Source organism: Carcharhinus amblyrhynchos, chromosome 10 (assembly GCF_965287045.1).
Source record: "Carcharhinus amblyrhynchos chromosome 10, sCarAmb.v2.hapA, whole genome shotgun sequence".
Taxonomy (NCBI): Eukaryota; Metazoa; Chordata; class Chondrichthyes; order Carcharhiniformes; family Carcharhinidae; genus Carcharhinus; species Carcharhinus amblyrhynchos.
In genome coordinates this window covers 70,827,569-70,840,637 of record NC_137333.1, presented here as the reverse complement: position 1 = coordinate 70,840,637, position 13,069 = coordinate 70,827,569, and the positions used below count along the sequence as shown (strand labels likewise).

General features: G+C 44.8%; 1 protein-coding gene across 1 annotated transcript in view; it reads left to right on the top strand.

The window, feature by feature from the left end:
* Positions 1-13,069, top strand: part of ska3 (spindle and kinetochore associated complex subunit 3) — a 40,398-nt gene that overhangs the window by 25,872 nt on the left and 1,457 nt on the right. The gene's annotated exons all lie outside the window — the stretch shown is intronic.

Sequence of the window (13,069 nt, the reverse complement as noted above, 5' to 3'; positions counted from 1 at the left end):
AGGTGATAGGAATAATTGGTTGCTTCAAAACAGTAAATGAAGACTGGGAATAATGTACAAAAGCGCTGAATTGAAAGAAAGCAATGTCAGCCATTTGGATGAGGTTGGTTATGGGCAATGTGCAGCAAGTGGTTGCAAAACTGGGATGGGGTGGAGAGGGAGCGACATTGGTATTGTTCTGTAGGTGGACAGTAGACTGGCATTTATGTAACAGCAACGTGGAGTTCTGAATAGTCAACCAGATGCAAAGAAAGATAATGGAGAATTAATCAGAACTGTCAGAAGTTGTGCTTCAATTTGGAACCTATGCAAATGGCGTTTCAGCAATTTGGAGATAAGAGCAGCACCTCAAAGTAGTAATCTCTGGATTGCGTGTGGTACAATGTGCTATTTCGTACAGTCATAAAATGTACAGGTCATTGGTGAGACAATACCAGCAGCACTGCAGTTTTGGCCTCTGTACTTGAGGAATATACTTGCATTTGTGGCAGTTCAAAGAATGTTCACCTAGGTTGATTCCTGGGATGAGAGATTAGTTTAGGAGGAAAAGTTGAGCAGGTTGTGCCTAACTGTCTGATGTTTAGAAGAATGAAGTGATCTTATAAGATTCTGATGGCTTGGCAAGGCAGATGCTGAGAGGATGTTTCCTGTTCCGAGGAAATCTAGAGCAGGTGAACAGATTCAAAATAAGATTGAGATGAGGAAGAATTTCTTCTTCTGAAGCTTGTTTATCTTTGAATTTACTGCAACATAGTGAAGTCTGGATCATTGAATATTTGTGGAAGTTGGAGATGAGTTTTTTCAAGAAGGTGTTGATGACTGAGCTGTAGTCAATAAAAAGGTGTCTTTGTTATCTACATGTTCCAGGGTTGAGTGTAGGGCCAGGGAGATGGCATCTGCTGTGGACCTGTTGCCTGGATCCACTAGTTTGCTTACCACTGCAATGTGAGGGCTGGAATTGACTCATGCCATGACTATCCTGCCAAGGCACTTCAGAATGATGGAGGTCAGAGCCACTGGACAATAGTCATTAAGCCACACTACCTTGCTTTTCTTTGGTACCGGGATGATGGCCGTCGTCTTGAAGCAGATAGGGACCTCAGATTGACATTGAGGTTAAAATATGTCTATGAATACCCCTGCCAACTTGTCTGTACAGGATCTGAGTGCTCGTGTGCGTTCCCCATCTGGGCCAGTCACTTTGTGTGGATTGATTTTTTTTTTGAGACAGCTGCTCTATCTGTGATGGTGACCTTGAATACAGTTTGTCTGAGGCTTCTGGAGTAGAGGGCGTGCTCTTGCTGTTCTCTTGCTCAAAACAGGCATAAAATGCATTGAGCTTATCAGGAAGGGTGCATTTGTGCCAGCTATTTTACATGCTTTTCATCTTATACCCTGTTATGTCGTGCAGACCTTGCCATAGTCAGTGGGAGTCTGTGCGGCTAGCATGGGACTCTAGCTTGCTCCGCTACTGTCTTTTAGCATCTTTTGGATCTCCTGTATAAGTCCAGATCGCCTGGCTTGAACACCTTAGACCTGGATTTCAGGAAGCAGTGGACATCCCTATTCATCCATGGTTTCCAATTGGGAAACATGGATTTGCTTCTTTGACAGTCTTCTACACACACTTACCAATTAAGTCAGTTACTATAGTGGTGTACTCATTTAGGCTGGTCGCAGAGTTTTTAAATACTGACCAGTCTACTGACTTGAAGCAGTCCCTTGAAACTCATCCAATTCCTCAGACTAACATTGCATAATTTTCTTTAATGGATTCTCCCACTTCAGTTTTTGCATGTAAGCCAGGAATATGAGCATAGCCTTGTGGTCTGATTTGCCAAAGTGTGGGTGAGTGATAGAGCAGGAGGCATTTTGTTATTTGTGTAGCAGTGGTCTAGAATGTTTGGGCCTCTGGTGGAACAGATGTGTTGGTGGTATCTTAGCAGAATGTTTTTGAGCTTGGCCTGATTTGAAATTCCTGGCCACAATGAATAAGACCTTGCAATGTTTTGTCTCGAGGCTAGTTGTGGTGGTTTATATTTCGTCTCGCATGATTTTCACGTCCGCATGAGGTGGGATGTAAATTGCTGTCAGGATAACACCTCTGTTCTCCTGTGGAAGGTAGCAGGTGTGGTGTTTTAGCATCAGGTATTCTAGGCTTTGCAAGCAGAAACTTGCCAGTGTTGCTACATCTAGGCAGCAAGAGGTGTTGGTTAGAAGGCAGATCCTGCCTTGCCTGACGCTGCTGTAACATCTATTTGGTGGATTGAGAAGCCCTCCGGTTGTAGGGCACAGTATGGTGAAGTGTGAGTGAGCCATGTCTCCATGAAACAGTGTGCAGCAATCTCTCAGTTCTCTTTGAAAAGTGAGTCTGGCTTTAAGTTCATCTAGCTGCATTGCTGTGAAGGATAGTTACTCTTGCAGAATTTCATGAAGTTCAGTTCTTTAGTCCATGTTTTTCTTAGAATCCGTACAGTGCAGAGGCAGTTTTGGCTAACAACTGTTGCAAATGCTTCAGCCTCATCTTTTGCACAGATTTGCTGGGCTCCTCCATCATTTGAGGATACTTGTGGAGCATCCACATCCAGTGAGTTGTTTAATTGTCCACTATCTTTCCAGGACTACTGAGCCATTTATATTCTGCCTGACCCCACAATTACTAGGTAGAGGTGTCTATAACCAGAGGGCATAGATTTAAGGTAAGGAGCAGGAGATGTAAAGGGAACTTGAAGAAAATCTTTTTCACCAAGAGGGTGGTGGGATTCTGGCACTTACTGCCTGCAAGGATGATAGGGACGAGAACAGTCACAACATTTAGATGAGTTCTTGAAACACCATAGTGTACAAGTACTGGAAAATTGGATTAGAATAAAGAACAATACAACACAGGAAACAGGCCCTTCAGGCCAACAAGCCCACGCTGCCATTTTGCCATTGAGTGCCCTCCTCTACCCATGACCTTTGTGTACACCTATTGGGGAAGATTGAGGGAAGACTAATTTAGGGACAATTTGTTACACCAATCAGCCTAAGAGCATGTTTTTGGGAAGTGGGAGGAAACGGGAGCACCCAGCGAGAACCCACGCAATCACGGAGAATGTGCAAACTCCCGCAGACACTGGCCCAAATCCATGTATCTGCACAGCAAACAGTGATAGTCACTGAGCTGTCATGTTGCCTGCCAGATGGTCCAGTTTAAGCGTACACTAACGACGTGAAGCTCTAGGCAACTCTCAAAGCAACATCCAAGAGCAACCCTCACACGACCCACCGCGTGTATGCCCCCTGTTGGTCTACAAGGCAGACCAAATCACCTGTGAAGTAAAAGAAAAGACATCAATGAACATGCAAAACTTAGACAGACATTTATGGAATCCCCAGAAGCGCAGAAATAAAGCAAGTGAGCCATGAAATATGTTGGAAGGTCCATAGGCATCAATTGATTCCCAGGGATGTCCCAAAGCTCTTGATCTTTATTTAGAAAAGTCTCCTGTATCCCTCTATCTCTAGTCCACTCATGTGCTTGTCTAAGTAAGCCTTAAACAACCCTAGCGTGCCTGTCTCCACCACCCTACTTGACAGTGCATTCCAGGCCCCCACCACCCTCTGTGTGGAAAAACCTCCCTCTAACATCCGAGTTATACCTTGCCCCCCTCACCCTAAGCCCGTGGCCCCTCATAATTATTGTATACAATCTAGGACAAAGTTTACCACTGTTCACTTTATCTAAACCCTTCATAATCCTATACACCTCTATTAAATCTCCCCTCATTCTCTGCTTTTCTAAGGAGAACAGTCCCAATTTGCCCAATCTTTCCTCGTAGCTCAGACCTTCCATACCAGGCAACATCCTGGTAACCTCCTCTGCACTCTTTCTCCAGGGTCTCCACGTCCTTCCAGTAGTAAGGCGACCAGAACTGGACGCAGTACTCCAAATGCGGGCAAACCAACGTACTATACAACTGCAACACTAGACGCCAGCTTTTATACTCTATACCCCTCCCTACGAAGGCAAGCATACCATAGGCCTCCTTCGTCACCACCTCCACCTGTACTGCCACCTTCAAGGACTTGTGCACTTGCACCCCCGGGTCCCTATGCGTTTCTATATTCTTAATAGGCCTACCATTTATCGTGTAACTCCCCCTACATTCTTTCTTCCGAAAAGCATCACGCCGCATTTATCTGGATTAAATTCCATCTGCCATTTCTCTGCCCAGTATACCGGCCTATCTATGTCCTGCTGTATTGCCTGACACTGCTGCTCAGTATCAGCAAGTCCAGCCATTTTCGTATCATCTGCAAACTTGCTGATCACACCACTTACTCCCTCTTCCAAGTCATTTATGTATATTACAAATAGCAAAGGTCCCAGTACTGAGCCCTGCTGCACACCACTAGTAACAGACCTCAGGCTAGAAAAGGACCCTTCCACTACTACTGTCTCCTATTACCAAGCCAGTTCTCAATCCACCTAGACACCTGTCCTTGTATCCCATGAGCCTTAATCTTTTCCACCAACCTACCATGAGGGACTTTGTCAACACCTTAGTGAAATCCACGTAGACAACATCCACAGCTCATCCTTCGTCGACTGTTTTTGTCACCTCCTCAAAAAATTCTACCAGATTCGTAAGGCACGACCTCCCCTTTACAAATCCATGCTGCCTATCCCTAATCAAATTGCCACACTCTAAATGCTTATACATCCTATCCCTAAGAATCCTTTCCAACAACTTCCCTACCACTGACGTCAAACTCACCGGCCTATAATTACCAGGGTTATCCCTACTACCCTTTTTTAAACAACAGTACCACGTTCGCTATCCTCCAGTCCTCTGGGACCTCACCTGTGTCCAAAGAAGAGACACAGATTTGTGTCAGAGGCCCAGCAATTTCATCTCTCCTCCCTAAGCAGCTTAGGATAAATGCCATCAGGCCCCGGAGCTTTCAGTTTTAATACTACCTAAAAACCATAACGCTTCCTCCCTCGTAATAGATATTCCCTCTAACGGGTCTACAACCTGACAACAGATCCCTCTCCTTCGTGAATACTGACGCAAAGTATTCATTCAGGATCTCCCCCATTCCCTCGGACTCTAGGAAGAGTTCCCCTCCTCTGTACCTGAGAGGACCAATTTTTCCTCTAGCCACCCTTTTTATTCCTAACATAAGAGTAAAATGCTTTTGGATTTTCCTCAATCCTGTCAGCCAAGGCCATTTCATGCCCCCTTTTTGCTCTTCTAACTCCCCGTTTTGAGCTCTCTCCTACTCTCTCTGTATTCCTTCAATGCTCTCTCCATTCCCAGTTGCTTAGACCTAACATACGCCTCTTTTCCTCCTGACCAATTCCTCAATCTCCCTAGTTATCCACGGCTCCCTGATCCTACCTTTCCCGTCCTTCCTCTTAACCGGCACATGTCTTTCTTGCAACTGTTTCAGCTGTCCCTTAAAAGACTCCCACATGCCAAATGTGGACTTAGCCTCAGACAACCTCTCCCAATCAGTATCTATAAGTTCCTGCCTAATCCGGCTGTATCTAGCCTTCCCCCAATTTAGCACCGTCCCCTTCAGACAGTACTCATCTTTTTCCATTAGTATCCTGAAGTAAACTGAATTATGGTCACTGTTTGCCACATGTTCCCCTACTTCAACCTTGATTACCTGTCCAGGCTCATTTCCCAGAACTAAATCCATTATAGCCCCCTCTCTAGTCGGGTTAGCTACATACTGCTCCAAAGACCCTTCCAGTACACATTTTACAAATTCCTCCCCGTCCGGACCCCCAGCCCTAGGCACCTTCCAATCTGCCCCAGGGAGATTAAAGTCTCCCACTACAACAACCCTATTTTTTTTCTACACCTATCTAGAATTTCTTTACATATCCTTTCTTCCACCTCCCGCAGGCTATTTGGTGGCCTATAGTATACCCCTAGCAAAGTGATTGCTCCCTTCCTATTCCTGAACTCTACCCACAGTGACTCATTTCCCGACTCCTCTAAATTATCCTCCCTCTGCACCGCTGTAATGTGATCCCGAACTAACAACGCTACTCTCCCTCCTTTTTTTTGACCGTCCTGTGTCACACCTGAAACACTTATACCCAGGGATATTTAGCTGCCAGTCCTGCCCTTTTTGTCACTGCAACTACATCTAAATTCCTTGCAAACATTAAGGTGTTAAGTTCATCTGTTTTACCCGTTACGCTCCTCGCGTTTAAAACGGACGCACTCCAGGCCCACTCGGATCCTCCCTCTCCTGGATGATTTTCCTCTCGTCTAATCTTACCCTGTCACCCAACTTGCTCCCAATCCCGGTGCCCACTGAGCTATTGGTTTCATCCTCCCCAACCCCTCCACATTAGTTTAAACCTTGCCGAAACACTCCAGCTAACCTCCCAGCTAAGATATTCCTGCCCTTCCCATTTAAGTGTCCTCCATCCCTCCTATACAGGTGTCCTTCTCTCACGAACACTTCCCAATATCCAATAAATAGATACTTGATAGCACAGGCACGATAGGCTGAAAGGCCTCTTTCTGTGCTGCAAAACTGACTGGAGATTGTATGATATATTTTGGTTGGAAGAGTAAATGCATTAAACACAAACTTCAAAAGGGAAAGAATTTGGTGTGATGGACCAAATCGTCTTCTGCATTGTAAAGATTTTATGGTTCTAAGATGTACTTTTTTCAAATGAGTTTTCAAAAAAGAATAAGGTATTCTAGGTTTCTGAAATGTGTGTGGCAAAAGGCTTGGGTGTACCTGTACAAATTGATCAAGCACAGTTAGTATATATTATTCCAGGTATCCTTGAAGGATTTTGTAATTTACTGAGACAATAGCACATTGAGGAGTTTTAGTTAAAACCATTTCTAAGTGTTTCTTTCCTCTTATGTTCTCAATAGGTTTGGTGAGTCAGTAATTTAGGAATATAGGAATTATAGCGAGGGTTGGCAATTCAGCTTTTCAAGCCTGCACTGCCATTCTGTAATCATGGCTGATCTTAATTCCACTTCCCTGCCTTTGCCCCATAGCCCTTTATCACGCTTTTGAGCAAACATTTATCTATCTTTCTAGAATCCATTGATTCTGCATTCACTGCACTCTGGGACAGTGAGTTCCATAGATTCACAACCCTCTGAGAAGTAGCTTCTCCTTATCTGTGCCTTGAACCTTCCTCCTCTTACTCTACAATTTATGACCTCTTGTTCTAGACTGTTCTAGAAGGGGGGGGGGACAGGGACATTTTGGTTAACATTTGCTTTATCAATATCATTGAGTATTTTGTAAATCCCCCCCCCCCCCCCCCCCCCCCCCCGCGCACGCGTGCTGCAAAGCCCTCATTCTTCTGTACTGCCATGAGTACATGCCCAAGTTACTCAACTACTACTCATACGACAGTGACTCCAGATTTGAAGGGAATCTAGTGAACCGCTTCTGAACCACCTCTAGGGCCACCACATCCATCCTCAAAGAAAGTGACCAGAACTGAACACGATACTCCCAAGTGTGGCCTCACCAATGCCTTATACAATTGTAACAACATTTCTCTACTTTATACTCTAGATCATTTGTAATAAATGTCAAGATTCCATTTGCCTTCCTTATGACATTCAGCACCTGCATGTCCACTTTGAGATTCCTGCACTGATGCCTTTTAAATCTGTTTCTCATTTTAAAAAGTAAGTTGCCCTTTTATTTTTCTGGCCAAAATGGATAACTTCACATTTATCCGTATTAAACACCATCTGCAAGATTATGACTCATTCCATTAGCCTGTCAATATCTTTTTTAAACATTTTATCTCCATCACAGCCTGCTTTCCCACCTACTTTCATGTCGTCAGCAAATTTTGCTGTGTACACCCTATCCCTGCTTGTAGATCATTGATGGAGATTGTAAATGGAGATAGAGATTGTGGTCTGAGAACTGAACCCTGCCATATCCCACTCGTGACAGATCACCAACTGGAGAAGGACCCATTTATCCCAACCCTCTGCTTTTATCAGTCAGCCAATCCTCAATCCAAGCCACTACTATACCCCCAGCCCCTTAGGATCTAACTTTCTGGATCAGTCTCTTTAGTGGCACCTTATCAAATGCCTTCTGGAAGTCCAGGTAGACCACATCCACAGGATCCCCACTATCACCCAAAATGACCATTGAGAAAAAAGGGTGAGACTAGTGTCAATTTCTGATTCCTGTTATCCTTGTGAACCTCTTTGCACAGAGTTGTTGGGATATGTGATACCGTACTGGAAGTGAGCAGAATAATGGTTTTAGCACAAAAGTGCATAACTACTTGAAAGTGCAACACATGAAAAGGCTGCAAAGAAAAGGTACAGAAATAGAACTCAATCCCTACAGTGCAGGAGACCCCTTGGCCCATCAAGTATATGCACAACTCTCCAACAGAACACTCTGCCAGAGCTGCTACTCCACCACCACCATCCCCCCACCCCATCCATACGCCACGTACCTCATTCCCTTAACCCTTTGCATTTACTCCACTAATTCCCCTACCCTACACATCTTGGGCCACTAATGGGCAATTTAGCATACCAATCTACCTGCACATCTTTGGACTGTGGGAGAAAATCAGAGCACCTAGGGGAAACCCACAGACACGGGGAGAAAGTGCAAACTCAACACAAGTGTCTCTGGCACTGTAAGACAGCAGTGCTAACCACTGTGCCACCATGCCAGAGGAGGTCAGAGGCATCTGCACTGTCCCTTGCAGTAATGGAGAAAAACAAAGGAACTAGGCCATCCCTTTGTCATATATTGACATGACTTTTCCAACTGCATTCCTGATCAGCCTACTATCTTTCTCCCTCTAAACGAGGTCTCCCAAAGCTCTGCTGCTCATGCCCTAATTTATGCAAAGCCCCTTTCACCCATTGCCCCCAAATGTGTTGACATTCACCTGGCTTTAGTTTGACAATGCTTTGATTTTAAACTCCTCACCAGTGTTCTGAAATTCCTCCAAGATCTTGCCTATCTCTAATCCCCTTTAGCCCTCCAACCCTCAATTATCTGCGGTCCTCTGATACTGGCTGACCACATACACATGCCTGATTCTAATTGCTCTAATTGGCCATTCCCTAAATCTCTCCATGCTTCTGTCCTGCTTAAATTGCTGCTTTGACTAACAGCCACCTGGATAAACTAGACAAAAGGTTAGGGAGATTAGTGAGGTAAATGCACACATTTGCTTGACTTGGATGATATAATAAGAGTAAAATTTCAACTTGCTGGTAATACAAATTTGGAGGTATGGCAAAAGTGAGAATGAACACCAAATGACTGTAACAGGCAGAGAACTGGTCAATGGAAAATACAGAAGTGTACGGTAATGTGTTTTAGTAGAGGAATAAGAGGAAATACGGATTAAATGACACAGTTCTAAAGTACAGGAAAAGAGGGACCTTTGATGTTCACGTGCATAGATTTTTGAAAGTGATAGGACATATTACAAAGAACCAACACAGCACGGGAAACAGGCCCTCTGGCCCAATGAGCCCGCGCCGCCATCTTAACATTGTTTTTCCTCCTCCACCCTTGACCCATATCGTGCTTATGGTACCCCCATTGGAAACCAGATTAAGGGGAGAATAATTTAGGGACAATTTGTTACACCAATCAGCCTAAGAGCACATCTTTGGGGTGTGGGAGGAAACCAGAGCACCTGGAGGAAACCACACAACCACGGAGAATGCGTAAACTCCCACAGACACTGGCCCAAATCCATGTATCTGCACAGCTAGCAGTGATAGTCACTGAGCTGTGGTGGTGCCCATCTGCTGGTCCAGTTTTAAGCATACACAAACGACGCGAAGTACTAGGCCACTCTCGAAACATCCAAGAGCAGCCCACTCACGACCCACCATGTGCATGCCCCTTGTTAGACAACAAGGTGGACTGACGCACCTGCGGAGTAAAAGAGAAAAAAAATCAACACATGTAACATTAGATTTCCTGGAATGTCCCGAGGCTCTGATCCTTATTTAAAACAGTCTCCTATAACCCTCCATCCCTGTTTCGCTCATGTGTCTAAGTAAACCTTAAACAAGTCCAGTGTGCCTGCCTCCACCACCTTACTTGGCAGTGCATTCCATACCCCCACGACCCTCTGTGTGGAAAAACCTCCCTCTAACATCCAAATTATACCTCTTTCCCCCCCTCACCCTAAGCTCGTGGCCCCTGGTGATATTTGTCTCCAATCTAGGAAAAAGCCTGCCACTGTTGACTCTATCTATATCCTTCATTATTTTATACACCTCTATCAGATTCCCCCCTTAATTTCTGTCTTTCTAAGGAAAAGAGCCCCAGTTTACCCCATCTTTCCTCATAACCCAGTCCTTCCATACCAGGCAGCATCCAGGTAAACCACCTCTGCGCACTCTCCAGGGTCTCCACGTCCTTCCGGTAGTAAGGTGACCAGAACTGGACGCAGTACTCCAAATGCGGTCTAACCAACGTTCTGTACAACTGTAGCATTAGACCCCAGCTCTTGTACCCTATAGCCTTTCCTATAAAAGCTAGCATACCATAAGCTTTCTTCGCAACCTTCTCCAACTGTGTTGCCACCTTCAGAGACTTGTGCACATGCACTCCTCGGTCCCTCTACGTTTCTATACTCTTAATAGGTCTACCCTTTATCATGTAACTCCCCTCTACATTATTCCTTCCAAAATGCATCACCTCACATTTATCAGGATTATATTCCATCTGCCATTTATCTGCCCAATATACCAACCTATCTATATCCTGCTGTGTCACCTGACACTGCTCCTCACTGTCTGCCAATTCTGCCATCTTTGTGTCATCTGCAAACTTGATGATCACACCACATACACCCTCTTCCAAGTCATTTATATATATTACGAATAGACGAGGTCCCAGTACTGAGCTCTGTGGCACACCACTGGTCACAGACCTCCAGCTAGAAAAGGACCCTTCCACTACTACTCTGTCTCTTTGTTGCCTATCCAGTTTTCAATTCATCTAGATACCTGTCCCTATATCCCATGAGCCTTAACCTTTTCTACCAAAAAAGGACTTTTTGGTAGAAAAAAAATCATGAGGGACTTTGTCAAACGCCTTACTGAAATCCATATAGGTGACATCAACGGCTCATCCTTCGTCAACTGTTTTTGTCACCACCTCAAAAAATTCTACCAGATTCGTAAGGCAAGACCTTCCCTTAACAAAGCCATGCTGCATATCCCTAATCAGATCGCAACGCTCCAAATGCGTTTACGTCCTATCCCTAAGAATTTTTTCCAACAACTTTCCTACCACTGACATCAAACTCCGGCCTATAATTACCAGGGTTATCCCTATTGCCCTTTTTAAACAGCGGTACCACATTAGGTATCCTCCAGTCCTCTGGGACCTCACTTGTGTCCAAAGAAGAGACACAGATTTGTGTCAGAGGCCCAGCAATTTCATCTCTCACCTCCCTAAGCAGCCTGGGATAAATGCCATCAGGCCCCAGAGCTTTATCAGTTTTTATGCTGCCTAAAAACCCTAACACTTCCTCCCTCGTAATGGATATTTCCTTCAACTGGTCTACAGCTCCCTCCAAAACACTACAAGACACCAAGCCCCTCTCCTTCGTGAATACCGACGCAAAGTATTCATTCAGGATCTCCCCCATTCCCTCAGACTCTAAGCACAGTTCCCCTCCTTTGTCCCTAAGAGGACCGACTTTCCCTCTAACCACCCTTTTGTTCCTAATATAAGAGTAAAATGCCTTTGGATTTTCCTTAATCCTATCTGCTAAAGCCATTTCATGCCCCCTTTTTGCCCTTCTAACTCCCCTTTTGAGCTCCCTCCTACTCTCCCTATATTCCTCCAGTGCTCTCTCCATTCCCAGTTGCTTAGACCTAACATATGCCTCTCTCTTCCTGATCAAGTCCTCAATATCCCCTGTAAACCACGGCTCTCTAATCCTGCCTTTCCCATCCTTCCTCTTTACCGGCACATGTCTTTCCTGCAACCCTTTCAGTTTTCCCTTAAAAGCCTCCTACTTGCTGACCGTGGACTTACCCGCTAACAACCTTTCCCAGTCGGTATCCATCAACTCCTGCCTAATCTGGCTACAGCTTGCCTTCCCTCAGTTCAGCACCCTCCCCTTTGGACAGCACTCATCTTTTTCCATTTTTATCCTAAAGTAGTCAGACTTGTGGTCACTGTTAGCCACATGTTCGCCTACTGCAACGTCAAACACCTGACCCGGCTCATTACCCAAAACTAAATCCAGTATAGCCCCCTCCCTAGTCGGGCTAGTTATGTACTGCTCCAAGGACCCTTCCATCACACGTTTTATAAATTACTCCCCATCCGTACCCCCAGCTCTAGGCACCTTCCAATCCACTCCAGGAAGATTAAAATCACCCACTACAACAACCCTATTCTTTCTGCACCCATCTAAAATGTCTTTACATATGCCTTCTTCCTCTGCCCCTAGCATATTGAGTGATTAGTAAAGCATATGGAATCTTAGACTTCACAAATAGACATGTTGAATACAATAGCAGGGAAATTATGCTGAACCTGTATAAATCCCTGGTGAGGCCACAGCCAGAGTATTGTATCCAGTTCTTGTCACCACGCTTTAGGAAGGATGTGAGGGGCCTTGAGAGGATGCTGAGGAGATTTACCAGAATGGTTTAGGGGGCAAGGGTTTTTTAGCTCCAAGATTGGGTAGGAGAAGCTGAGGTTATCCTCTTGGAACAAAGCAGATTTAAGGGGAACTTTGATAGGGGTGTGCAAGATGATGACAGGTTTGGATAAAGTAGACAAAAGAGCTATTTCCATTAGCTAGTGGTACAAGGGTTGGGTTAGATTGAAGGTTTCAGGGGAAAAATGCAAGGGAGTTGGGAGGAACAGTCTTATGCAGAGTGCAATTAGCTGAAATTTGCTGCCTACATGGCAATAAACAGCTTCAAAAGGAAATTGGATTAGCAGTTGACAGAAGTAAACTTGCAAGGCTATGGAGATAGAATGGGGTCATGGGATTGATTTTGGATTGTTCCACAGAGAAACATGGATTTGAGGCCAA